Source organism: Aotus nancymaae, unplaced genomic scaffold (assembly GCF_030222135.1).
Source record: "Aotus nancymaae isolate 86718 unplaced genomic scaffold, 86718_ANA_hifiasm-v0.15.2.pri h1tg000022l_1, whole genome shotgun sequence".
NCBI lineage: Eukaryota > Metazoa > Chordata > Mammalia > Primates > Aotidae > Aotus > Aotus nancymaae.
Window position 1 is genome coordinate 36,828,803 of NW_026988435.1, and position 25,485 is coordinate 36,854,287.

Genomic DNA, 25,485 nt, shown 5'->3' on the forward strand with positions numbered 1-25,485 from the left:
GGGAGGCCGAGGCGGGTGGATCACGAGGTCCGGAGTTCAAGACCAGACTGGCCAACCTGGTGAAATTCTGTCTCTAAAAAAAATAAATAAATAGGCCAGGCGCGGTGGCTCACACCTGTAATCCTATCACTTTGGGAGGCTGAGGTGGGTGGATCACTTGAGGTCAGGAGTTCAAGACCAGCCCGGCCATCATAGTGAAACCCCATCTTATAAAAATAAATAAATAAATAAATAAAAGAAAAAAGAAAAAAAAGAAAAGCATAGGATTTATATTTTTACAGGTATATGAGAATTTTTAAATACTTGAATTAATCCACAAACTGAGGATTGTGCTAGTAGTACTATAAATTTTTATAATGGCCACACAGTAAACTTACTTAAAATCTGCAGAAACAAAAATTAAGAAGATAATATGAATTTTAAATAATTTTTAGCAAAAGCAGAATGAGGACTTTGCATAAATTAAACACCTGACTACAAACACTTCAAGAAAGTAGTTAATAAAGGTATTGATCTGCTAAGGGGTTTCTAAAAAATCAATGGGAAGTAATTTCAAATGGTTTCATCCTTCTTATAATAGCAACATGAACGCCACTTGCTCTTCCATTACACTCAATCCCCCAAGAAGCTCATCTATTAATAATTGTAAATAAAACCTCTACAAATCATTCCTTACCTACACTTTCAGGCCAAAAGTGATCTGAGCATCAGACCAACCTGAAATTCAACAGACCCAAAGCTGGATTCATCTTTCCCCCCAATAAGAATTTGCTGTACTCTCCAGTCATCAGGAATACCTTAGATCCATCCCATTACCTTCACACTGGTGATGTGCGAACACCTCAATGCCTCAGGCTTGGGCTATGGTGATAGGCTGACGAATGCTTTCATTTCTCTTCCTCATTCAACCCATCCATTCCCCTATGGCTAATGTAATTCCTGGAAGTCCAAACTCCTCTTCTTATATGCTCAAATTTTTATTATTCCCCAACACAAACTTTATAATACTATGGCCACTTCAGGCTCAGAGTTCAGTTATAATGTTTCTAACATACCTCTTTTTGTTTTGAGATGGAGTTTCACTCTTGTTGCCCAGGCTGGAGAGCAATGGTGCGATCTTGGCTCACCGCAACTCTGCCTCCTGGGTTCAAGCATTTCTCTTGCCCCAGCCTCCTGAGTAGCTGGGATTACAGGCATGCACCACCACACCTGGCTAATTTGTTGCATTTTTAGTAGAGATGGGGTTTCTCCATGTTGGTCAGGCTGGTCTCAAACTCCTGACCTCAGGTGATTGACCTGCCTCAGCCTCCAAAAGTGCTGGGATTACAGGCGTGAGCCACCACACCTGGCCTCATTTTTGTTTTAAGGAAAGCAAAGATACATTGTCAAGCAGCTACACAACAGAAAAACAGATGAAGTCAACTCTGAAATGTGGCCCTGTATGCTCAACCTGGTCACCATCCCAGGCTCTCTTGGGATGTCTGAGTATCCAACACTCTATTCCCTATCCATCGTTGGGACCTGTGCATGGCATTATAATACTAGCTGGATTGTTAGGGGGAAATCTTTAATTATATTTCAGATCATTGGGAAGAGGTGAATTAATATTACATTTTAACAATGTTTGCATTAATCTGTGAGACTTTTCATATAAATCCACACATTGGAAAATGAAATATGCCGAAATATTTGGCTAAAAAGAACATAGTATAATCAAAGCAACTAGCTGGAGGTTTGGCTCAAATACTGTACTCCGCAGGGTATGGAAGATGGTAGTCCTAATGGGTCAGGTTTGTTTCTTAAAGAGAGTAGTGAATGCATGGTCATAACAGTTGAGGACATCTCTACATTGCATAGGCAAAACAGTCTCTAGAATTTGTATACTCAAAGGACCCTTTGCATAAACAAAGAGTCCACGGGTGTTTTGCTGTGTACAACTACAGTGCTCTTTTGTGCCTATTACATAGACGGGCACAGGAGACACTGTGACAGTGGCTTATACCTGGCTAAACCTTGGAAAGCAATTCCAGCTGATAATATAAGAACTTTAGGCACTATAATTTAAAACTAAGTGGAGAATGCACAATGTTAGGTGGTCTCTATCACTAGAGGGACTGAAACAGAGGCTGAGTACATATTACAGTGGCTTTATAAAGGAGATTTAAGCATCAATTGAGTGGGACAGGTGTATCAGATGACCATTAAATTATCTTATAATTGTGACAATCTTGATACATATTCAATTGAATTTATACATGTGTGGCATAATCTCTACATCTTATGCAACCTGAGATCTAAAGATAGATAAAGAAGCAGAAAAGGAAATTGTTTCTTTTTTGCCTAGCTAGCACAGTGGCTCTCAACAAAGAACTCTTTTGGATTTCAAAATAATTTGGCCGGGCACGGTGGCTCACACCTGTAATCCCAGCACTTAGGGACACCAAGGCAGGTAGATCACAAAGTCAGGAGTTCAAGACCAGCCTGGCCAAGATGGTGAAACCCTGTCCTTACTAAAAATACGAAAATTAGCCAGGTATGGGTCCTTACTAAAAATACAAAAATTATCCGGGTGTGGAGGCGGGTGCTTGTAATCTGAGCTACTTGGGAAGCTGAGACAGAGTACTGCTTGAACCTGGGAGGTGGAGGTTGCAGTGAGCTGAGATCGTGCCACTGCACTCCAGTCTGGACAACAGAGCAAGACTCCATCTCAAAAAAAAAAAAGAATTTCTGATGACCTCCCCACCCACATGAGGGCTTTATTTTATTATCTGTTGATTTTCAGACTGCATTTTCACTTAAGAGTCTAGGGTTTCTTACATGAGCAATTCCCACCCATATCTTTGGGACCTGGGGACGTGGGATGGTCATTATCCCAAAGATCTGAAAATCTCTGGTCCAGTTACTATACAATGTAGGGTTACTTAATATAGTATGATCCAGAACAACAGAAACTTAACTTTCATTTATATTTTTGAATGAGCATCATATTTTCCCATATTGTACTACTTGAGGAACAAGGGAGCACATGGTGTGATGAATGAATCTTCCCTTTATGCTGGCTTAAGCATGTGACTCTGGGACAATGCAGGTGGAGGTCCCTGGTGATGGCGAAAATAACCAACTGAAGGATCCTTCCACAACTCTACCACACTGCAGTTACTAGCTCCCCTGCAATCCATTTAACTGATTTTCTTTTTCACCTACTAACATTACCAAAGCTTGTAAATACTTAATTTTCCAGTTCACTAGAGGATCGTGGAGAAACCACTTCTTGCTTCAAATGAAAAATATGAATTCTAATTTTGATTATTAAATATTTACTAATTCAAAAATCAAGAGAAAATGTCAGTCTTTATGTATAAAATGGAAGAAATTTTTTTGTAAAATACCGTATTTTAGCATATGTAGATATGTGTTCTTTTGGAGTTTTTTTTTTTTTTTTGAGACAGGGTGTTGCCCAGGCTAGAGCGCAGTGGCCACGATCTAGGCTTACTGTAACCTCTGCCTCCCGGATTCAAGCAGTTCTCCTGCCTCAGCCTCCTTAGTACCTGGGATTACAGGTGTGCACCACCATGCCCAGCTAACTTTTGTATTTTTAGTAGAGACAGGGTTTCACCATGTTAGTCAGGCTGGTCTTGAACTCCTGGCTTCAAGTGATCTGCCCGCCTCAGCCTCCCAAAGTGCTGAGATTACAGGTGTGAGCCACCACGCCCCGCCTAATATGTGTATTTTTGCTCTTCTACTCTTAAAACTCTCCTGAGCTCAATGTAGTACTACTCATTGGGTCTACAAAAAGAGTATAATCTTAGAGATATTTCACTGCACAAGGCTGGCAGCTTGATCTTGTATGGGGAACTCTCTCAGTTTCAAATCTAAACATCTTATCCCCTGCTATAAGCTGGACCAGAGGCATCAATGAAGGGAAATTAGTAATAAAAAGTAGTAATTTTACTCTGCAGTGGCTGCTGGATCAGATTTAGAAGTCATAACTGCCTCGAGTTTGAATCCTGGCTCTCCTACTTATCAGCTGTATGACTTTGGGCTACTTAATTTCAACCCTTCTGGACCCGAAATCCCATATCTTAGATAATAATAGCAGTTATCTCAAAGGGTTGCCGTAAGGATTAAATAGTACATGCAAAGTACTCAGGGCAACATCATACTTTCAGAAATGTTGGCTATTTTAACTATTATTTCTGTAAGTTGGGCATATTTCAATTACAGAGAATCTCTAAAGTAGTTTTGAAGCCCATCTCACAGAGTTGCAAAGGGTTTGGTCAATGAAACCTTATTTTTCACACCTTTTAATTTCTGCAGTGGGCTACGGTAGCAGCCACTAGCACAGGTGGCTATCGAGCACTCCAACAGTGTCTAGTCGGAATTGAGATGTGCTGGAAGTGGAAAATACACATCAGATTCCGAAGATTTAATACGAAGAACGTAAAATCTCAATTTTAAAATATTTGATGAAGCGATGAAATAGTAACGTCTCGGATATACTGGGCTAAATGAAGAATGTAATTAAAATTAATTTCACAAGTTTCTTTTCACTTTTTAAATGTAGCTACCCCAAAACTTAAAATGACATAAGGGGCTCGCAGTATATTTATACTGGACAGAGTTTAGGTAAAACCTTTCTGCTCATAACGTGGACAGACGCACCTGGGAGCTTCTTAGAAACGCAGATGTTCCGGCTTGTACCCAGACCTATTCCAAGGCAATGCTTACATCTCGCTCCAGATTATTCCGCTGTTTAGCGGAATGAAGAGGGCAGATCTGGCTGAAAGCCACATACAGCGAATAACTACTAACTGCTTTCCGAATACAGCAAAGGGATGAGGAAGAAAGAAGTGGCTGAGAAGAAGTAACAGGAAGAAAAAGACATTCAAATTCTAGAAACAAGCAACAGTGGAGAAAGACTCAACCTGGGAGATTAAGTGGAAGGGCACTCACAGACCTCCGTCTCCATAAAAGTAGAGGGAGACGCAAACTGAGGTAAGACCTACAATCAAAACCCGTCAAGGTCCAGGAAACTGTCCCTCAAATCTAGTCTTACCCGCCCCTCAGCGGCCTCAGCTAAGCTAGGCCTGGGCCCGAACAAGTCTCCGGTTGAGGTTCGGCGCGAACCACCATCCTCCCGAGGGCTGCACGGTTCCATGGGGCATCTCTCCACCTTTCGCTTAAAGTCCCGTTTCTCAAGACACAGTATGCGTTTTCTGGGGCTCACCTGCCTCTGAGCCGTCCCAACGGCCTGCACCTTCGCCACCGCCACCTTCAAGTCCTTCCGTAGAGAGTCCGCCCCCCGCTCCCATTGGTCAGATCGCTCGTCATTCCTGAAGGGCGGGGTCGGACACGCGAGGCTGTCGAGGACGCCATGGCAACCGGTCTCGAAACTACATCTCCCGGCAGGTTCTGTTCGGGGGCGGGAGAAGAGGCGAGGCACCGCCCCAAAGGCTACCAATAAATGGGCGAAGTTGGAATCGCCTGGATGGGTTCGGTTTTATGCAAATTCTAACTGAAGACCACACCCTTCCTCATTCCAATCACGGCCCCTGCCAACTGCTTTGGGTTGTGCTTCGCCTCTCTTTGCCTTTCCACATTATTGACTCCTTTAAAATCTCCAATAATTAAGTTAGTTAAGTGCATCCTATCTAGCGTCGCGCACGGAAACGAGCAGATGCACCGAAATCGTGGAGCAAAATCTTCATAAACCACGATAGGGCAACATCAGACAAGAAATCTCCGGTTACGCCTACGTCGAGGGGAGAGGAGTGCTAATCTCGCCCACCTCTCAACGCCTGCTGATTGGCTCATTGGGCTTGTCACTGTGTCGCCTTACATTTCTTTGGCTCTCCCTCCTTGGGTTCGCTCGGTGGGCGGGGCCAGCGGTAGGGGGCGGTGAGAAGGTGCGAGCCTCTTCTTCCGATTGGCAGGAGGTTTTCCCACCCGCTTGTGGGCGGAGACGGAGGGGTGGATGGGGGCGGGGGAGGCAGCGGAGGGAGATGAGGAGATAGGCGGGAGCGAGGGAGCGAGGGAGGGAGAGAAGGAGGTAGAGAGGCGTGGAGGCGCCAGGGGAGGGAGCGCAGCTTGGTTGCTCCGTAGTACGGCGGCTCGCGAGGAAGAACCCCGAGCGGGCTCTGGGACGGACGGAGAGGCGGGCGGGGATGATTTGCGGGGCTGCGGTTCCTGCGTACCTCCCCGCGGCGCGTGAGCGGCACTGATTTGTCCCTGGGGCGGCAGCGCGGACCCGCCCGGAGATGAGGTGAGGAGCGGGCTGCACGGCGGCGGCCTTGACCGGGGGCGGCGGCGGGGGCGGGGGTCGGCGCGATGGCCGCTTGGGGCGTCCGTCCCGCGCCCGGCGCTTGTCCCCCCTGCCGCCCTTCGCCCCTCGCCGCGCGCCCGGGAGACGGCGGCGGCCGCCCCTCCGCCTCGTCCTTCCCGTCCTCGGGGGCGGCGGCGGGGCGGCGGGCGGACCCGCACCGGGAGGCCGGGGGCCGCGGCGGGCCGTGGCGTGGCGGCCGCGGGACCGGCGTGGGGATGAATGGGCGCCGCGGCCCCGTCGCCGAGCGGGCTCTCTCTTCCCGCGGAGACCCCGGGCGGCCGCTCCTTCCCGGGCTGACCTCCCTGCCCTCGGCCACTGGCGCGAGGCGGCCCGGCCTCGCCTCCCGCTGGCCTCCCGGGGACCTGCGCTGGCGGGAGCGGCGCCGCCTCTGCCTGGAGCCCCGGCTCCTTCCTCGGCCCCTCACTCGCGAGCCTGCAGAATCCTGGGTCAGTGAAGGGCAGGCAATGCCGTTCGGCCCCAGGGCGCGCCGCGGGGCCGCCCCTGAAGGCATTTAACGGAGAGCGGCTCCCGCGCCCTGTGAGCGCGTCCCCGGGTCCGCCGCGTCCCTTCCCTTACGCACCGACACGGTTTTGTGGTGTGGACCCAAGGCACAATTGCGGCCGCTTGCTTGCACGAGGGAATGCCATCAGAATTCCCAAGAAAAGGAAACCGGCGAGGAGTCGGCTGCACCTTCCTGCGCTTCTGCTTGCTTTGGGATTAGAACAACTTCGGAGATTACATTTCCTATGGGCAATCTTTTGTTGTGATTCAGACTCAAGAAGGCTTTGCTTTGGAAGAGATAGATTAGCGGCTTCTTTGTGGAGTTGGAGGCGATGGAGATTTTTATAGCCTCTTCAATATGAAAGTTTCCTCTAGAACTTTGCCATTATCAGTGCTATTCTGAGGGCAGCAGCAACCTGGAAATTTAAATATATGCAGGCTCCGACCAGATGCGTTTCTTTGTGCCTGTCTGTTGGTATTCTTCTTTTGCTGTTCCCTCTTGATCAAAACGTACAGATAATAAAAACAGGGCCAACGAGAGGGTGGATAATAACAGCAAATCCCATACAAACAAATGCCGCTAGAAATTCTCAGTTCTGTCAGCGGGGAGGCAGTTTTGCTAATCCCGTGGAACGGATGAAGAGAAAGGCACAGAGATCTCATGGATTATGTAGTGGACAGGATGTGAGGGCAGGAACTGGGGCCAGGACCCAGCAGGCCAGCTGGTTTGCATGGTGCCACTCTAAACCCCCAAAATATGAATAGGTGGAATGTATTTTTTGGGATATCTTTATTTTTAGATGACTTTAAGGCTGAGAGTGCAGAAGCTTAAACACCCTTCATAGTTACTATTTCTTAGTTTATCTCTGAGAACAAAATATCTTTCTGTTTAAAATTTCTTTTACTGGTTTGCTGGAAACGTTATTTTGATGGGAGCTTCCTTGTAAGTAAAAACATTAAAAAATACATACATGTGAAAGACAAATCCTTTCTGCAGGTGGATTTATAAAGAATCCAGGGACTTTTAAGGCATATAAATTAAGGAGTGAGGGACACTAATTTGATGATGGTGTTAAAATTACTTCAGACACCTTTAAGTAATCCAGTAAAGATCATTTCTGATAGTATGATCTTTTTAAAAAAATGGTATTTCTTTATCTAAGAATGTGTCTGTTGAAATTGCTGAGGCGCATGGTACCTTCAGAAATCTCCATTATTATTCTGCCTGAGTAAGAGAGGAAATGAACAAATTTTTAATGTACTTTGGAACCCTGTGGATTGCTCAGATACTAAGCATTGTGAAATAGGGCATAAAATAGGGTAGCAAGTTAGTTCTGTGAAATGTTTGTCTCCCATGGCATTTTTTTTTTTCTTGGCAGTTGACTAGCAATTTTCTTTTTCTTAAAGCTTATCTTTAATATTGGTAGTAGAACCTCTGCTCAAGTTTATCTTTTCCCCAAATGCCTAGATTGGGACAAACTATCAAAGCTCCTGTAAGAGATTAAGGAGGAGCTGACGGTAAACTCCTTTACTTTATTTTTTATTTTTTTAAGACAGAGTCTGGCTGTGTCACACAGGCTGGAGTATAGTGGCGCAATCATGGCACACTGCAGTCTCTAACTCCTGGGCTCCGGTGATATTCCTGCCTCAGCTTCTGGTGTATCTGGGACCACAGGTGCATGCCACCATGCCCAGCTAGTTTTTAATTTTTTTTCTAGAGACAGGGTCTCTCTTTGTTGCTCAGGCTGGTCTAAAAAGCCTGCCTTAAAGGATTCTCCCACCTAGGCACTAGGCCTCCCAAAGAGCTAGGATTACAGGGATGAGCCACTGCGCCTCATCCAAATTCCCCTACTCTAAATCGTCTTTTTAATTTGCTAAAATTTGTGAGTTGTAGAGAATTAATGACATGAGAGTTGGGGTTATATCACACACCTCAGATTATTCTGCCATAGAGCTATTGCCTTCTGAATGATCACTTCCTCCTGAATGGCTCCACTTACTGGTTGGGTTTCTCAAAGTGTGGACCACCGATCATTTACATCAGCGTTAATGGAGGTACTTGTTAAAAATACAGGTTTTGGGCATGGTGACTCAAGCCTGGAATCCCAACACTTTGGGAGACTGAAATAGGAGGCTAGCTTGGGCCCAGGAATTTGAGACCACCTTGGACAACATAGAGAAACCTTGCCTCTAAAAAAATTTTTTTTAAAAAATAGGCTGGGCATAGTAACTCGTGCCTATATTCCCAGCTCTTCTAGAGGCTGGGATGGGAGGATCTGGTTCATTCACTTGAGCCCAGGAGATTGAGGCTGCAGTGAGCCATGATTGTCCTACTGCACTTTAGCCTGGACAACAGAGAGCCTATGTCCAAAAAGTAAGTAAGTAAATAAATAACATAAAAATAAATACAGGTTTCTGTCACCTCACCTCAGAATCAGACAGCTGGAGGTGGGGCCCAGGAGTTGGTATTTTTAATGCCTCCTCCACTCCTGAAGTGGATAGGAAGTTTTTCTTTCTTTCTTTTTTTTTTTTTTTTTTGAGACAGAGTCTTGCTCCGTCGCCAGGTGCCAGGCTGGAGTGCAGTGGCGTGATCTCGGCTCACTGCAACCTCTGCCTCCCGTGTTCAAGCAATTCTCCTGCCTCAGCCTCCCGAGTAGCTGGGACTACAGGCGCGCGCCACCACGCCCAGCTAATTTTTGTATTTTTAGTAGAGACGGGGTTTCACCATGTTGGCCAGGATGGTCTCGATCTTTTTTTTTTTTTTCAAGGTTTGTAAATTCTTCTATTTCTCCTCTTTGATATTTTAACGGATCTTTAAATACAAAGGCCAACATGTATTGTTTTAATCGGGTACAATATTTCCATTATCTATTTAGATATTTCTGATGCCCGGTTTTTGATATTTTCTCATTCTATAAGTCCCATGATCCAGATGTTAATACTTCTCTGTTAGCTTTCAATTCTCTTCACTTTTCTTTCTTTCTTTTTTTTTTTTTATTGCATTTTAGGTTTTGGGGTACATGTGAAGAACATGCAAGATTGTTGCATAGGTGCATACATGGCACTGTGATTTGCTGCCTTCCTCCCCTTCACCTATATGTGGCATTTCTCCCCATGCTATCTCTCCCTAACTCCCCACCTCCTGCTGTCCATTCCCTATTTCCCCCCAACAGACCCCAATGTATAGTGCTCCCTTCCCTGTGTCCATGTGTTCTCATTGTTCAACACCCGCCTATGAGTGAGAACATGCGGTGTTTGATTTTGTGTTCTTGTGTCAGTTTGCTGAGAATGATGGTTTCCAGGTTCATTCATGTTCCTACAAAGGACGCGAACTCATCGTTTTTGATGGCTGCATAATACTCCATGGTGTATATGTGCCACATTTTCCCTGTCCAGTCTGATCACCGATGGACATTTGGGTTGGTTCCAGGTCTTTGCTATTGTAAACTGTGCTGCAATGAACATTCGTGTGCATGTGTCCTTATAGTAGAACGATTTATAATCCTTTGGATATATACCCAGTAATGGGATTGCTGGGTCACATGGGATTTCTATTTCTAGGTCCTTGAGGAATCACCACACTGTCTTCCACAATGGTTGAACTAACCCATCTGACAAAGGGCTGATATCCAGAATTTACAACGAACTAAAACAGATTTACAAGAAAAAAACAAACAAGCCCATTCAAAAGTGGGCGAAGGATATGAACAGATACTTTACAAAAGAAGACATACATGAGGCCAACAAACATATGAAAAAATGCTCTTAATCACTGGTCATTAGAGAAATGCAAATCAAAACTACATTGACATACCATCTCACGCCAGTTAGAATGGCGATCATTAAAAAATCTGGAGACAACAGATGCTGGAGAGGATGTGGAGAAATAGGAACACTTTTACACTGTTGGTGGGAGTGTAAATTAGGTCTCGATCTCTTGACCTCGTGATCCGCCTGCCTTGGCCTCCCAAAGTGCTGGCGTTACAGGTGTGAGCCACTGTGCCTTGCCGGGATAGAAAGTTTTTCAAGTGGCAGGTTAAGTTTTATGCCTTAGGCTGCTAATAAAAAACAATTGACCATGACCTTCAGCTGCATAGTTGTACCTGTCATGTACCTTTCAGAAGGCAGAGGCTATGGTTCACCATTGTACCACAAGGGCCTAAAACAGTGCCTGGCGGAACTCAATTAAATATTTGTTGAGTGAATACATGAACTACGTTGCAGTGAGGCCAATCGTTTTTTTTTTTGAGACAGAGTGTCACTCTGTTGCCCAGGCTGGAATGCAGTGGCATGATCTCAGCTCACTGCAACCTCCACCTCCTGGGTTCAAGCAATTCTCTACTTCAGCTTCCCGGGTAGCTGGGTTTACAGACGCCCACCACCATTCCCGGCTAATTTTTTTGTATACTTAGTAGAGACGGGGTTTCACCATTTTGGCCAGGCTGGTCTTGAACTCCTGACCTCACACTTTGAAATCCTGACTGAACTCCTGATCCACCTGCTTTGGCCTCCCAAAGGGCTGGGATTACAGATGTGAGCCATTGCACCCAGCCAGGCCAATCTTTTTTTTTTTTTTTTTTTTAATTGCATTTTAGGTTTTGGGGTACATGTGAAGAACATGCAAGATTGTTGCATAGGTGCATACGTGGCACTGTGATTTGCTGCTTTCCTCCCCTTCACCTATATCTGGCATTTCTCCCCATGCTATCTCTCCCCAACTCCCCACCCCCTGCTGTCCCTCCCCTATTTCCCCACAACAGACCCCAGTGTGTAGTGCTCCCCTCCCTGTGTCCATGTGTTCTCATTGTTCAACACCCGCCTATGAGTGAGAACAGGCGGTGTTTGATTTTGTGTTCTTGTGTCAGTTTGCTGAGAATGATGGTTTCCAGGTTCATCCATGTTCCTACAAAGGACGCGAACTCATCGTTTTTGATGGCTGCATAATATTCCATGGTGTATATGTGCCACATTTTCCCTGTCCAGTCTATCATCGATGGGCATTTGGGTTGGTTCCAGATCTTTGCTATTGTAAACTGTGCTGCAGTGAACATTCGTGTGCATGTGTCCTTATAATAGAACGATTTATAATCCTTTGGATATATACCCAGTAATGGGATTGGTGGGTCAAATGGAATTTCTATTTCTAGGTCCTTGAGGAATCGCCACACTGTCTTCCACTATGGTTGAACTAATCTACACTCCCACCAACAGTGTAAAAGTGTTCCTATTTCTCCACATCCTCTCCAGCATCTGTTGTCTCCAGATTTTTTAATGATTGCCATTCTAACTGGCGTGAGATGGTATCTCAATGTAGTTTTGATTTGCATTTCTCTAATGACCAGTGATGATGAGCATTTTTTCATATGTTTGTTGGCCTCATGTATGTCTTCTTTTGTAAAGTATCTGTTCATATCCTTCGCCCACTTTTGAATGGGCTTGTTTGTTTTTTTCTTGTAAATCTGTTTTAGTTCTTTGTAGATTCTGGATATCAGCCCTTTGTCAGATGGGTAAGCTGCAAAAATTTTTTCCCAATCTGTTAGTTGCCGATTCACTCTAATGACTGTTTCTTTTGCCGTGCAGAAGCTATGGAGTTTGATTAGGTCCTATTTGTATATTTTGGCTTTTGTTGCCAATGCTTTTTGTGTTTTGGTCATGAAGTCCTTGCCTACGCCTATGTCCTGAATGGTTTTGCCTAGATTTTCTTCTATGGTTTTTATGGTGTTAGGTCTTATGTTTAAGTCTTTAATCCATCTGGAGTTAATTTTAGTGTATGATGTCAGGAAGGGGTCCAGTTTCTGCTTTCTGCATATGACTAGCCAGTTTTGCCAACACCATTTATTAAACAGGAATCCTTTCCCCATTGCTTGTTTTTGCCAGATTTGTCAAAGATCAGATGGTTGTAGATAAGTTGTGTTGCCTCCGAGGTCTCTGTTCTGTTCCATTGGTCTATATCTCTATTTTGGTACCAGTACCATGCTTTTGATTACTGTAGCCTTGTAGTATAGTTTGATGTCCGGTAGTGTGATGCCTCCAACTTTGTTCTTTTTGCTTAGAATTGACTTGGCTATGTGGGCTCTCTTTTGATTCCATATGAAGTTTAAGGTGGTTTCTTCCAGTTCTGTGAAGAAGGTCTTTGGTAGCTTGATGGGGATAGCATTGAATCTGTAAATTACTTTGGGCAGTATGGCCATTTTCACGATACTGATTCTTCCTGACCATGAACATGGAATGTTTCTCCATCTGTTTGTGTCCTCTCGTATTTCGTTGAGCAGTGGTTTGTAGTTCTCCTTGAAGAGGTCCTTTACGTTCCTTGTTAGTTGTATTCCTAGGTATTTTATTCTCTTTGTAGCAATTGTGAATGGCAGTGCGTTCTTGATTTGGCTCTCTTTAAGTCTGTTATTGGTGTATAGGAATGCTTGTGATTTCTGCACATTGATTTTGTATCCTGAGACTTTGCTGAAGTTGCTTATCAGTTTCAGGAGATTTTGGGCTGAGACGATGGGGTCTTCTAGGTATACAATCATGTCGTCTGCAAATAGAGACAATTTGACTTCCTCCTTTCCTATTTGAATACCTTTTATTTCTTTTTCTTGCCTGATTGCTCTGGCTAGAACTTCCAGTACTATATTGAATAGGAGTGGTGAGAGAGGGCATCCTTGTCTAGTCAGGCCAATCTTTTAAAAGTTTACTTGTCAAATTAATCTATAACTTAGTAGTCACTGATTTTTTAAATTAGGAGCCACAAGCACCATACCCCAGTGACTCCTGTAAGTTTGGTTAGTTTGGAAAGGAGAGACCTTTCCCAGGAGTAGTGTGCTCAAGGTGATTAGCCAGAAAGAAGATTCATAGCAAAGCATTTGCTTAGAGACTCCAAATGTAAATTTAAGTCACAGTGTAGCGGTACATCTTATGTCATACTTACATTTGGTATATTGTCTTATATCGAAATACCATTTTATAAACCATAATTCCAACATACTGCTATAAAAATTGCTTTCTAACAAATACAGAAAGTGTTACGTTTTCCAATTTCGCTTTTCATGTTAATAAAATTTGACCTTTACGCCTTCTTTTCAAGAGTTCACCACAGGGCACCATAGATATTATGTATTTAAGAGTGCAGACTCTGGAGAATATTGTGTTTGACTACACATAGTTGGTGAGTTTGATCTAACCTCTCAATGCCTCATTTCTCAGCTGAAAATAGGAATAGTAATAATAAAGTTCAGCTATTTCTAAGTGCTTACTTACATAAGTTTTTGAGACACATCCACTTAATAAATGGTAGTTATAGTGATGATAAAGAATTGGGATGTATAAAAATCCATAAAACTCAAAAGCTAACCTATTTAAGTGTTGTACTACTGTACTTTATGGTAGTAAGTAGAAATCTGTTTCTTAAAAAAGAAGTTTCTTTGGTGATGTGTGCCTGTAGTCCCAGCTACTTCGGAGGCTGAGGTGGGAGAATCACTTGAACCCAGGAGATCAGGGCTGCAGTGAGGTATGATTGCGCCACTGCACTCCAGCCTGGGTGACAGAGCAAGGCCCTGTCTCCAAAAAAAAAAAAAAGAAAAAGGAAAATGTTTCTTTTGCTAACTTTTTGGTACTATGTATAATTTTTTTCTTTTTTTTTGAGATGGATTTTCACTCTGTTGACCAAGCGGGAGTGCTATGGAGCGATTTCGACTTACTGCAACCTCTTCTTCCTGGGTTCAAGTGATTCTCCTGCCTCAGCCTCCCAAGTAGCTGGGATTACAGGCACGTGCCACCATGCCTGGCTAATTTTTTGTATTTTTAGTAGAAACGGTTTCACCATGTTGGCCAGGCTGGTCTTGAACTCCTGACCTCATGATCCGCACACCTTGGCCTCCCAAAGTACTGGGATTATAGGCATGAGCCACCATGCCCAGCCTGTCTAATTTTTTAATTGAATGACTAGACTAAACATTAAAAGTATTTAATAAGCTACCAAATATATATGAGTAACTCTAAGTTTTGAAAATAAATATTAAATCTCATGATCACTTTTAGGTTGAAATAATATAGTTTATGATAAGCAACAAATATTCTTTGTATTTAAAAAGATAATTGTATGTTTTGTGGTAGAAAAATTGAAATACAGAAAAGTAAAAGGTAGAAATCTATAAAATACCCATCAGTTGGCCAGGTGCGGTGGTTCACACCTGTAATCCTAGCACTTTGGGAAGCTGAGGCGGGCAGATCATGAAGAAAAGAGATGGAGACCATCCTGGCCAACATGGTGAAACCCTGTCTCTACTAAAAATACAAAAATTAGCTGGGTATGGTAACGCATGCCTATAGTCTCAGCTAATGAGGGGGCTGAGGCAGGAGAATTGCTTGAATCTGGGAGGCGGAGGTTGCAGTGAGCGGAGATTGTGCCACTGCACTCCAGCCTGGTGACAGAGCCAGACTCCGTCTCAAAAACAAAACAAACAAACAAAAAACCCCGTAAGTCTACTACCTGCATACATATCTCTTCAAATACTTTTGTGTGGGTGCACGTGGCTATTCATACACAATTTCTGGCAACAAAAATGGGATCCTGCCATACATATGGTTGTAACCTGCTTTTTTTCTGTTTAACATGCTGACATGAGTGTCTTTCCCTATATATATTGTCAATTATAACAATTTTAGTAACCAAATAATATTCCATTTTATGGCTCTATAGTAGTTTATTTTTTTTATTTTTTAATTTTTGAGACGGAGTCCTGCTATGTCACCCAGGCTGGAGTGTAGTGGCACAATCTTGGCTCGCTGGAACCTCTGCCTCTCAGTTTCAAATGAATCTCCTGCCTCGGCCTCCCGAGTAGCTGGGATTACAGGTGCCCACCACCATGCCCGGCTAATTTTTGTATTTTTGGTAGAGACAGGTTTTACCATGTTGGTCAGGCTGGTCTTGAACTCCTGATCTTGTGATCTGGCTGCCTAGGCCTCCAAAAGTGCTGGGATTATAGGTGTGAGCCACCGCGCCAGCCAAGAAAGTGAATTTTAAGCAAGTTAATCTATTTGAATTCATCACTGCTCTTTCAGTATTTTTCTAGTAAAATTAACAATAGGTAGCTTGCTTTATTAGCTTACTGCCCAGAGAGAACATTGGTGAAATTGTTTTGGCTTCAGCTCACTGGACTGAGTTTGTCTGTGCTGCCTAGCTCGGTTTTCAGTTGGTCACCGAAACCTATTGTTGTTTTTGTGTGGTGTGGGGGCTGCTGAAGCCATGTGGTAGTGTGTTTGGCTCTTTGTTGAGTGGTGGAGCCAGGAGTTGAACTGAGGGATGTGGCAGAGTTTTGGATTCACTAAATCTGAATGTGAAAATAACTAGGTCTGGCCAGGTGCGGTGGCTCACACTTGGGCATGGTAGTATGTGCCTGTAATCCCAGCTACTCAGGAGGCTGAGGCAGGAGAACTGCTTGAACCTGGGAGGCAGAGGTTGCAGTGAGCTGGTATCGTGCCATTGCACTCCATCCTTGGTCGTAGAGCAAACCTCTGTCTCAAAAAAAAAAGAAAAGAACAAGGTCATAGTAACATACAAGTGGTCAGAGTTTTACCCTTGGTGGTTAAAATTAAAATTAAATATCCTCTCTTTAATACAAGAGGACAGTGCTTTTGCTCCTCTGTTGCACTGGTGAGCATTTGATGTGTTCCTCCTTGCATTATGTCTGCAAATCGTTCTGGTATCTGGTGGCATGCATTTGCAAGACACAGATATGGTTTATGGACATGGACGAGGTCAACTGACGTGCCAGGCTTTAACCAACCTAATTTAGAAAGACACTGACTCTTCCCATGGAAACACTGAAATAAGATGCCATTGGAGCCATTCGTTTTGTGTGTTTGTGTCTGTCTGTGTGTGTAGGGCTAATTACTTCTTTGCAAGGCAAATTTCCTGAGCAGTTTTATTCTTCTAGCACAGACAAAATGTTGTGTAAACACATACATCATTCCAGTGTATTATTTATAAGAGCATCCATTGTGAATCCAGTGTTTTATAAAAATCAATTCATTTCTGCTGTGAACTTAAGATAGTAGATTTTAAAACCAAGTTATCTTTCAGTTTCTGAAGTTATTTAAAACTCAGCTGCCCCATTCTTGCAGAATTGGGGTACTGGATTTTGGCCACTGATGAATAAAAGCTATATAGCTAGTAACCAGAGAAAGTTTGAAAAATCGACAACAAAATGAGTGCCATTCTTGGTATATTGCAGATTTCAATGAATAGTAGTTTCCTCTGCCTTTATTTCTCCTCTTTCCTGCGCTTAATATAAAGAGCTAAAATTAAACAAAGTCATTAAATGAAAATAGGTCTATATTACAGGTAGCACTGCTTATTTTTAGACCCCTTGAGATACAGTTATTACAATTGTTATAATATTATTTAAATGATTAGAGGAGGAAGAAACTTGGTAGTGGGGTTACCAGGATGTTAGCTCCATGAGGGCATTGAGTATATCTCTGTTGTCCAGGGGATTAGCCCCCAGCCCTAGAGCAGCGCCTGCTATCTGGCAGACATGCAAGGGTTATTTGTTTGTTTATTAAATAAAGGAGTGTGGTGGCTTATGCCTGTAGTCCCAGCACTTTGGGAGGCCAAGGCGGTGGGATCGCGAGGTCAAGAGATTGGAACCATCCTGGCCAACATGGTGAAACCCCGTCTCTACTAAAAATACGAAAATTAGCTGAGGGTGGTAGCATGCCCCTTTAGTCCCAGCTATTTGAGAGGCTGAGGCAGGAGAATCGCTTGAACCCGGGAGGCGGAGGTTGTAGTGAGCTGAGATCGAGCCACTGCACTTCAGCCTGGCGACAGAGCAAGACTCCGTATCTAAATAAATAAATAAATAAATAAATAAATAAATAAATAAATAAATAAATAAATAAAAAAGGAGTATTTGAGGCCCTTCAAGACTGGAGGCCAGAGGGCTCTGAGCTAGTGCTGGGGACAAGAGAGACGGGTGAGGAGTGAAAGAGAGGCCCACCTGGGACTTGATTCAGAATATCTGGGGAGTAGGAAGCTACTGTAAGTTTTAAGCAGGGGAGTCCCATGATGTGCTTTTGTTTAAAAAGCTCACTCTGGATATCATGTGGGAGTGGATTGGAGGAGGGATAGAGAGGAGCATTGCATTGACTCCGCGTCCAGCTATCTATGGATGTTGATGTTTATGCCTAGCCTTCTACTTTATCTTTGTGAGGAGGATAATATGGTTTACTCTGTGAGGTCTCAGGGGTGTTTGAGATGAATGGTAATTTATATAAACTTTCTGAAGTTCTTTGAGGAAAGGAAAACCCCATAAAATTACTATTATTATTGATCAAATGAAATAACAGTGTGAAATAAAGAATTATTTAGCTTTATAAACAAATTAATTGAGGTTATGAATATAGGTTTCTGATAGGAGAGATTTTTCTGTTTCCTTTTCTTAATGAGAGAAGTCGTAAATGTATGGGAATGAATCCTTAAAATAGCTGGCTTATGCTTTGTCTATAGAAGCTGTTTGTTCTCTTTGAGAAATATCTATTTTGTAAAAAGCTGCTGTTGTCTGTCCAATCTGGAGTTTTAATTAGTAACAAAGGGAGGGAAATCCTGCAGTAATTGTAACCTTACATTACTTCTTAGTTCAATTAGTTTTAAACCAGTCATTATCTGTTATCTTTAGTTGTTTTGATCTTAGAAGATGAAGTGATATTACAGTTGTGATTTGGTAATTTAAAAAATAACGTCTTTTCCTACTACAAAAGGAATACATGTTTATTGAAGAAAACTTTTGAAAACATGTTTAAGGAAAGAAGACTAAAAGCCTACCAAGATCTTACCATCCAGTGATAATGACTGTTAATACTCTGTGAAGGTCAGCATGCTCAAATTACCCAGCAGGTGCCTGGTGTGAAGCTACTCAGCCTGGAAGACTTGAAGGCCTGTTAGGGACCATAAGCACTGAAGGTAGTCCTATCAGAAGGACAGTCCAGGGCCAGTCAACCCAGACCTTTGTGGTTCTGGGAGGATGCGTCCTGGTGTTACTACACCTTCTAGTTATTTAAGAGAATATGGATTTAATATGAAATCTTCTGATTTTTATGTGGGCTACACTTTGTTTTGTTAACACACTGGGGGTTAGAGCATACCTGAGGGCTGAATTCAGTCTGTGTTGCCTTGCCAGTTTGTAACCTCAGGTACATACAGTTTTATAGCCTGTGTTTGTCACTTAATTTGCAGCCTTTTTTGCTACATTATCACATGTGTAATCAGTCACTTATTGCTGGGCCTATAGATTCTTTGTCTTTTTGCTTTTTAATGAAGACAGGTAAAATTCTTGGACCAAAAGATGTTTGCAAAGCCTTTGCAGCATACTGCCCTCAGATAGATTCCTCCTATCATGTAAAAGGTACTTGTTTCCTGTTCTTTTAGCAGGACTGGGTAAAACTGTTTCCAAAAACATCGTAGCCAGTTTTATTTGTTTTAACTTGCGTTATTTTCTGTATTACCAATGAATTTGAATGATTATTAAATGCCTATTGGCCTTATACAAATTTATTTGGTAACTAGCCTGTCTTACTGGAACTCTTAAGTTCCAGCAGTTTTGGTCTTGCATTCAATGCTTCTCAATATTTGTGCTATCAGATGATTTTAATACTGTATTCGTAGAAATAATTAGTACCAGTTGTAGGCATCATTTCCCAAAACTAAGGACATCAGTATCTTTGGCACAACTATAATCCATTTTAAGTACTATGATTGGAAAGTTCTTTTTTTTTTTTTGAGACAGAGTCTCTGTTGCTCAGGCTAGAGTGCAGTGGTGTGATTGTGGCCCACTGCAGCCTCTGCCTCCTGGATTCAAGCAGTTCTCTGCCTCAGCCTCCTGACTAACTGGGATTACAGGTGCCCACCACCACACCTGGCTAATTTTTGTATTTTTAGTAGAGATGGGGTTTCACCATCTTGGCCAGGCTGGTCTTGAACTCCTGACCTCATGATCCACCTGCTTTGGCCTCCCAAAGTGCTGGAATTACAGATGTGAGCCATTGTGCCCAGCCGGGAAGTTCTTTTGTGTTTTTTTTTTTCTTTTCTTTTGTTTTTTGAGAGAGTCTCGCTTTTTCACCAGGCACCAGGCTGGAGTGCAGTGGTGCGATCTCAGCTCACTGCAACCTCCACCTCCCGGCTTCAAGCAATTCTCCTGCCTCAGCTTCCTGAGTAACTGGAACTACAGGCGTGCACCACCATGCCCAGCTAATTTTGTATTTTAGTAGAGATGAGGTTTCACTATGTTGACCAGGATGGTCTCGATCTCTTGACCTCATGATCCGCCCACCTCAGCCTCCCAAAGTGCTGGGATTACAGGCGTGAACCACCCCATCTCAGCCCTTTTGTGTTTTTTTGTTTTTTGACAGAATCTTGTTTTGTTGCCCAGGCTGGAGCGCAGTGGCACGATCTTGGCTCACCGCAAACTCCACCTCCCCGATTCAAGTGATTCTCCTGCCTCAGCCTCCCGAGTAGCTGGGACTGCAGGTGTGTCACCACGCCTGGCTAAATTTTGTATTTTCAGTAGAGATGGGGTTTTGCCATGTTGGCCAGGCCAATCTCAAACTCCTGACCTCAGATGATCTGCCCTCTTCGGCCTCCCAAAGTCCTGGGATTACAGCTGTGAGCCCGCTTCCGGCTGTGACTGGAAGTTCTGAGTTTAGTTAGTTGTTCAGTGAATGTCTGAGCACACGCTGTATGTACCTGGCATTGCTCTAGGTATGTAGCCTTGAACCAAGACAGAATCTCAACCCTCTAAGTCTTTTATGCTTTTTAAAAAATTCTCTTGGGTTTTTCATATAGATCATCATGTTTATAAAAGACCATTTTCATTCCTAGAATTTATAATTTATTTTTAACTTGCATTTCTTTCTTTTTTTTGAGATGATGTCTTGCTGTATTGCCCAAGCTGGTCTTGAACTCCTGGGCTCAAGCAATTCTCCTGTCTCAGTCTCCCAAAGTGCTGAGATTATAGGCATGAGCCACCATAACTTGTATTTGTTTATTGACATAGAACTTCCAAAACAGCAATGAATGCTTGTTACCCTTTAATTTCCTTCCTTCCTTCCTTCCTTCCTTCCTTCCCTCCCTCCTTCCCTCCTTCCCTCTTTCCTTCCTTCCTTCCCTCCCTCCCTCCCTCCTTCCCTCCTTCCCTCCTTCCCTCCTTCCTTCCTTCCTTCCTTCCTTCCCTCCTTCCTTCCCTCCCTCCCTCCCTACTTATAACTTTCCAATCTCCCTTGAGGGCTTCTTATCCTTAAAATGTTGCTAGGGCTTTTATACCCTCTTTCGACCTTTCATTGTCTTCCACGAAAGTCATTTCACTCTATTGTCTGTCTCTACCTGGAGCTATGTCTTTTTTTCTGGGTTCTAATCCTGCATCATGTAATGATGATGTTCTGATAGGTGATTTTGTCCTGTGCAAAAATCATAAAGTATATGGTTGATCTTTGAACAAGGGAGGGGTTAGGGTATTGATCCCCATCCAACACAGTTAAATCCACATATATAGGCGGGGCTCGGTGGCCCTTGCCTGTAATCCCAGCACTTTGAGAGGCCAAGGTGAGGGAGTTGTTCGAGGCCAGGAGTTTGAGACCATCCTAGGCAACAAAGTGAGACTCCCATATCTATTCAAATTTTAAGAATTAGCTGGGCATGGTGGTGTACTCTTGTAGACTCAGGTACTAGGGAGGTCGAGGCAGGAGGATTGCTTGAGCCCAGGAATTTGAGGTTACAGTGACCTATGATTGTGCCAGTGCACTCCAGCCTGGGTGACAGAGCCAGATTCTTTTTTTTTTTTTTTTTTTTTTTTTTGAGACAGAGTTTCACTCTTGTTGCCCAGGCTGGAATGCAATGGCATGATCTTGGCTCACCACAACCTCTGCCTCCTGGGTTCAAGTGATTCTCCTGCCTCAGCCTCCCAGATAGCTGGAATTACAGGCATGTGCCACCAGGCCTGGCTAATTTTTGTATTTTTAGTAGAGACAGGGTTTCTCCATGTTGGTCAGACTGGTCTCAAACTCCTGACCTCAGGTGATCTGCCTGCCTTGGCCTCCCAAAGTTCTGGGATTACAAGCATGAGCTACCATGCTTGGCCAGATTCTGTCTTAAAACAACCATATATAACCTTTTTGACTCCCCAAAAATGTAACTACTAATGACCTATTGTTGACCAGAATCCTTACTGATAACATAGTCAACGAATACATACTTTATATGCTATATGTATTATATACTCTACGTATTTATTTATTTTTTTTGAGACAGTTTCACTCTTGTTGCTCAGATTGGAGTGCAATGGCACGATCTCAGCTCACAGCAACCTCCGCCTCCTGGGTTCAAGCGATTCTCCTGCCTCAGCCTCCCAAGTAGTTGGGATTACAGGCATGCACCACCACAGCCAGCTAATTTTGTATTTTTAGTAGAGATGGGATTTCTCCATGTTGGTCAGGCTGGTCTTGAACTCCTGACCTTAGATGGTCTGCCCACTTTGGTCTCCCAAAGTGCTGGGATTACAGGCATGAGCCACTGTGCCCGGCCTTATATACTCTATACTTACAATAAAGTAAACTAGTGAAAGGAAAATAGTATTAAGAAAATTATAAGGAGGAGAAAAATATATTTACTGTTCATTAAGTGGAAGTGGATCATCATAACATTCTTCATCTTTGTTGTCTTCAGTTCGAGTAGGCTGAAGAGAAGGAAGGGTTGGTCTTGCTGTCTCAGGGGTGACAAAGGTAGAAGGAAATCTGAATATGAGTAGACCCACACAGTTAAAACTCATGTTATTCAAGGGTCAACTACTTAGACAAACCTAGGTGGTATAGCCTACTATGCACCTAGGTTATATGGTATAGCCTATTGCTTCTAGGCTACAAAGCCCCACAGTGTTTACTATACTGAATACTGTAGGCAGCTGTAAGTAGTAAGTAATACTTACTTAATACAGTAGTAAGTATTTGTGTATTGAGACATATCTAAACATAGAAAAGATACAGTAAAAATATGGTGGTGTAATCTTGTGGGACCATGATTGTATATGCAGTCCATCATTGACTCTGACAGTACTGGCTTCATGACTGTACCTACTGGATCCATTGGGCACTTAAAAATTCAACATAACTAGAACATTCCTCACTTGCCACCATTGTTCTTACCAACCTCTTCCTCTGTATATCGCATCTTGGTGAATGATACTATTATCTATCCTTTTGTTAATTGTTTCAGCAGTTATTTATTGATTACTTACTGTATATCAGTGTAGTTCATTGTATAGTTTTATATCATTTTGTTCCTGGTTCCTAGCACAGAGCTTCCAAAAACTTTGGAATTTCCTGGGCAGTGAGAGTGTCTTGTTATTCATGATGAGTCCTTTTGGATCTCATCTGAGTTCATGCTAATGAAGTGGCTCCTCGGGATGAGGGGCTGGACAGCCTCAGAATGGGGGCTGGTCTGGAGGAAAGCAATCAGCAAACTGCTAGCTAGATTGGAGGGTTGGAACTTTCAGCCCTCCACCAGCACCAGCTCCAGGGAAGAGAGAGGGACTGGAGATTGAGTTCGGTCAAGTGGTCAGTGATATACTCAATCATGCTTATGTAATGAAATTGCAAATGAAAGTCCTGAAACTATGAGGTTTGGAGAGCTTCTGGGTTGGTGAACACATGCTATGCAGAAAGGTGGGTGCCTGTACTGCACAGAGGAGGAGAGGGCACGGAAGCTCTGTACCTCCCCTCCCCAATACTTCGTGTTGTGAATCTCTTCCATTTGTCTGTTCCTGAGTTGTGTAGAGCTTTTACATGTTTGATGAGTTGTTCTAGTCAGTTACTGAACTTGAAGTGGAGTTATGGGAACCCCTAAATTTGTAGCCAGACTGGCAGAAGTGCTGGTAGCCTGGGGATATGCAAGACTTGAGGCTGGCATCTGAAATGGGGAAGACTTGTGGGACCAAGTCTTATCTGCACTAACACCAGTAGTATCAGAATTGAAATGAATGGTAGGATACCCAGTTAGTGTTGGAGAACATTTTTAGAACTCAATCTGCCTATAGTGCTTTTGTATACTGTGTCTATATACAGTATAGACTTAGTACCTGCCCTTAAGCTAGATAGATGAAGAAGGAGTTATAATTTAGCCATGTAAGCTATTCATGGACTAAGTTAGCAGCCTGTACTCTTTTTTTTTTTTTTTTTTTTTTAACATAGATAAGGTCTTGCTTTGTCACCCAGGCTGGAGTGTGGTGGCATGATCATGGCTAACTGCAGCCTCAATCTCCCAGGCTCAGGCAAACATCTCACCTCAGCCTCCCAAGTGGCTAGGACCACAGGTGTGCATCACCACACCTGGCTAATTTAAAAAAAATTTTTTGTGGGGATGACAATCTCACTATGTTGCCCAGGCTGGTCTCAAACTTCTGGGCTCAAGCAGTCTTCCCACCTCAGCCTCCCAAAGTACTGGGATTAGAGGTGTGAGCCACTGCACCCAGCCTGGATTCTGTCTGAGGCTGAAGTTGATTGATTCTGTCAGTTCAGCCTCTGAAAGATCGTTTGAATTCACTGCTTTCTAGCGCCACTGCTGTGGTCTTATTCCAGGCCTTTATATATTTTTTCACTTTACTAGATCTTAATGGTTGCTGCTTCGTGACTTGTCTGGCTTCTCTGTTCCACTTCATTTTACACACCCATGTTGCGAAAATAATCTTTGTTATGTGCTGCCCCCACAATAAGATCTTTCCCTGTGCTTTTATCTCCTAAGGTGGTGGACCTCAAGCTTTTTGGTATCAAAACCCTTGCTGACCCCAAGGAATTTTTCTTCATGTGGATTTTTGTCTATCACTCTGCCAGATGAGAAATTAAAACCAAGAAATTTATATTTAAAATAACTATAATAAACCCATTACATGTTAACATAAATAACATTTTAATGCAAACTGTTCACAAAACAAATTTAGTGAGAAAAGTAGCCCTTTTTTACATTTTTTGCAGATCTCTTTCATGTCTGACTGAATAAAAGACAACTGAATTCCATAACTGCTCCTGTAGTGAGTTCATTGTGAAACACTTTGGTTGAAATAGTTGAAGAAAATCTGGCCTTATACAGATATGTAGTTGGAAAGAACAGGAGTCTTTTAGTGATGTTTTCAGAAAATTGTGGTTATTTTGTGATACTGTACCAAAACTTGACACTGGGTAGTTTCTTAAGGATTGGTTGCAGAGTAGAGTCTGAAGTCATATAAATGAACTTTTCTTCCTCTGTTATGATAAAATCTGTTGATCCATCCTGTACTTTGAATGGCTACTTTACCCTTGTTTGATTTTGTAACATCACATATTGATCATTTGGAGAATATTGGGTCACTGAGTTATATAGATCTTAAAATGTTGACACATTTTATTAAATAATATCACATAATCACATTTATTATCACCACCTATCTTATTAGAAAATTCTTTAAATGTTGAGAAGCAGTTTAGCTCATAATGGCAGATACAGGTTTTCCAAAATTCTAAGTTTCACCCAAACTCAAATTTTATCATTAACAGCAAGTACTGTCAGTTGTTTTTCTTGCAGCATCAGGCTTGCTTCATTTTTGAGACACTGTGCCAAATACCCAAATCTGAATTATCGTAGTTTTTTTGTT

The 25,485-nt window shown here is 43.0% G+C and overlaps 2 protein-coding genes across 11 annotated transcripts in view; one reads left to right on the plus strand and one right to left on the minus strand.

Moving 5' to 3' along the window:
* CRYZL1 (crystallin zeta like 1) overlaps nucleotides 1-5,306 on the minus strand; it is a 53,529-nt gene extending 48,223 nt beyond the window's left edge. For both annotated transcript variants that reach the window (XM_021669430.2, XM_021669429.2), the window contains exon 1: nucleotides 5,228-5,306. The gene's annotated coding sequence lies outside the window, so the exon portion shown is untranslated. The remainder of the gene's footprint in view (nucleotides 1-5,227) is intronic.
* A 743-nt stretch (nucleotides 5,307-6,049) lies between these two features.
* ITSN1 (intersectin 1) overlaps nucleotides 6,050-25,485 on the plus strand; it is a 247,056-nt gene continuing 227,620 nt past the window's right edge. For 6 of the 9 annotated variants that reach the window (XM_064380114.1, XM_064380116.1, XM_064380120.1 and 3 more), the window contains exon 1: nucleotides 6,050-6,262. The gene's annotated coding sequence lies outside the window, so the exon portion shown is untranslated. The remainder of the gene's footprint in view (nucleotides 6,263-25,485) is intronic. The other 3 variants (XM_064380117.1, XM_064380118.1, XM_064380119.1) reach the window with 3 other exon arrangements.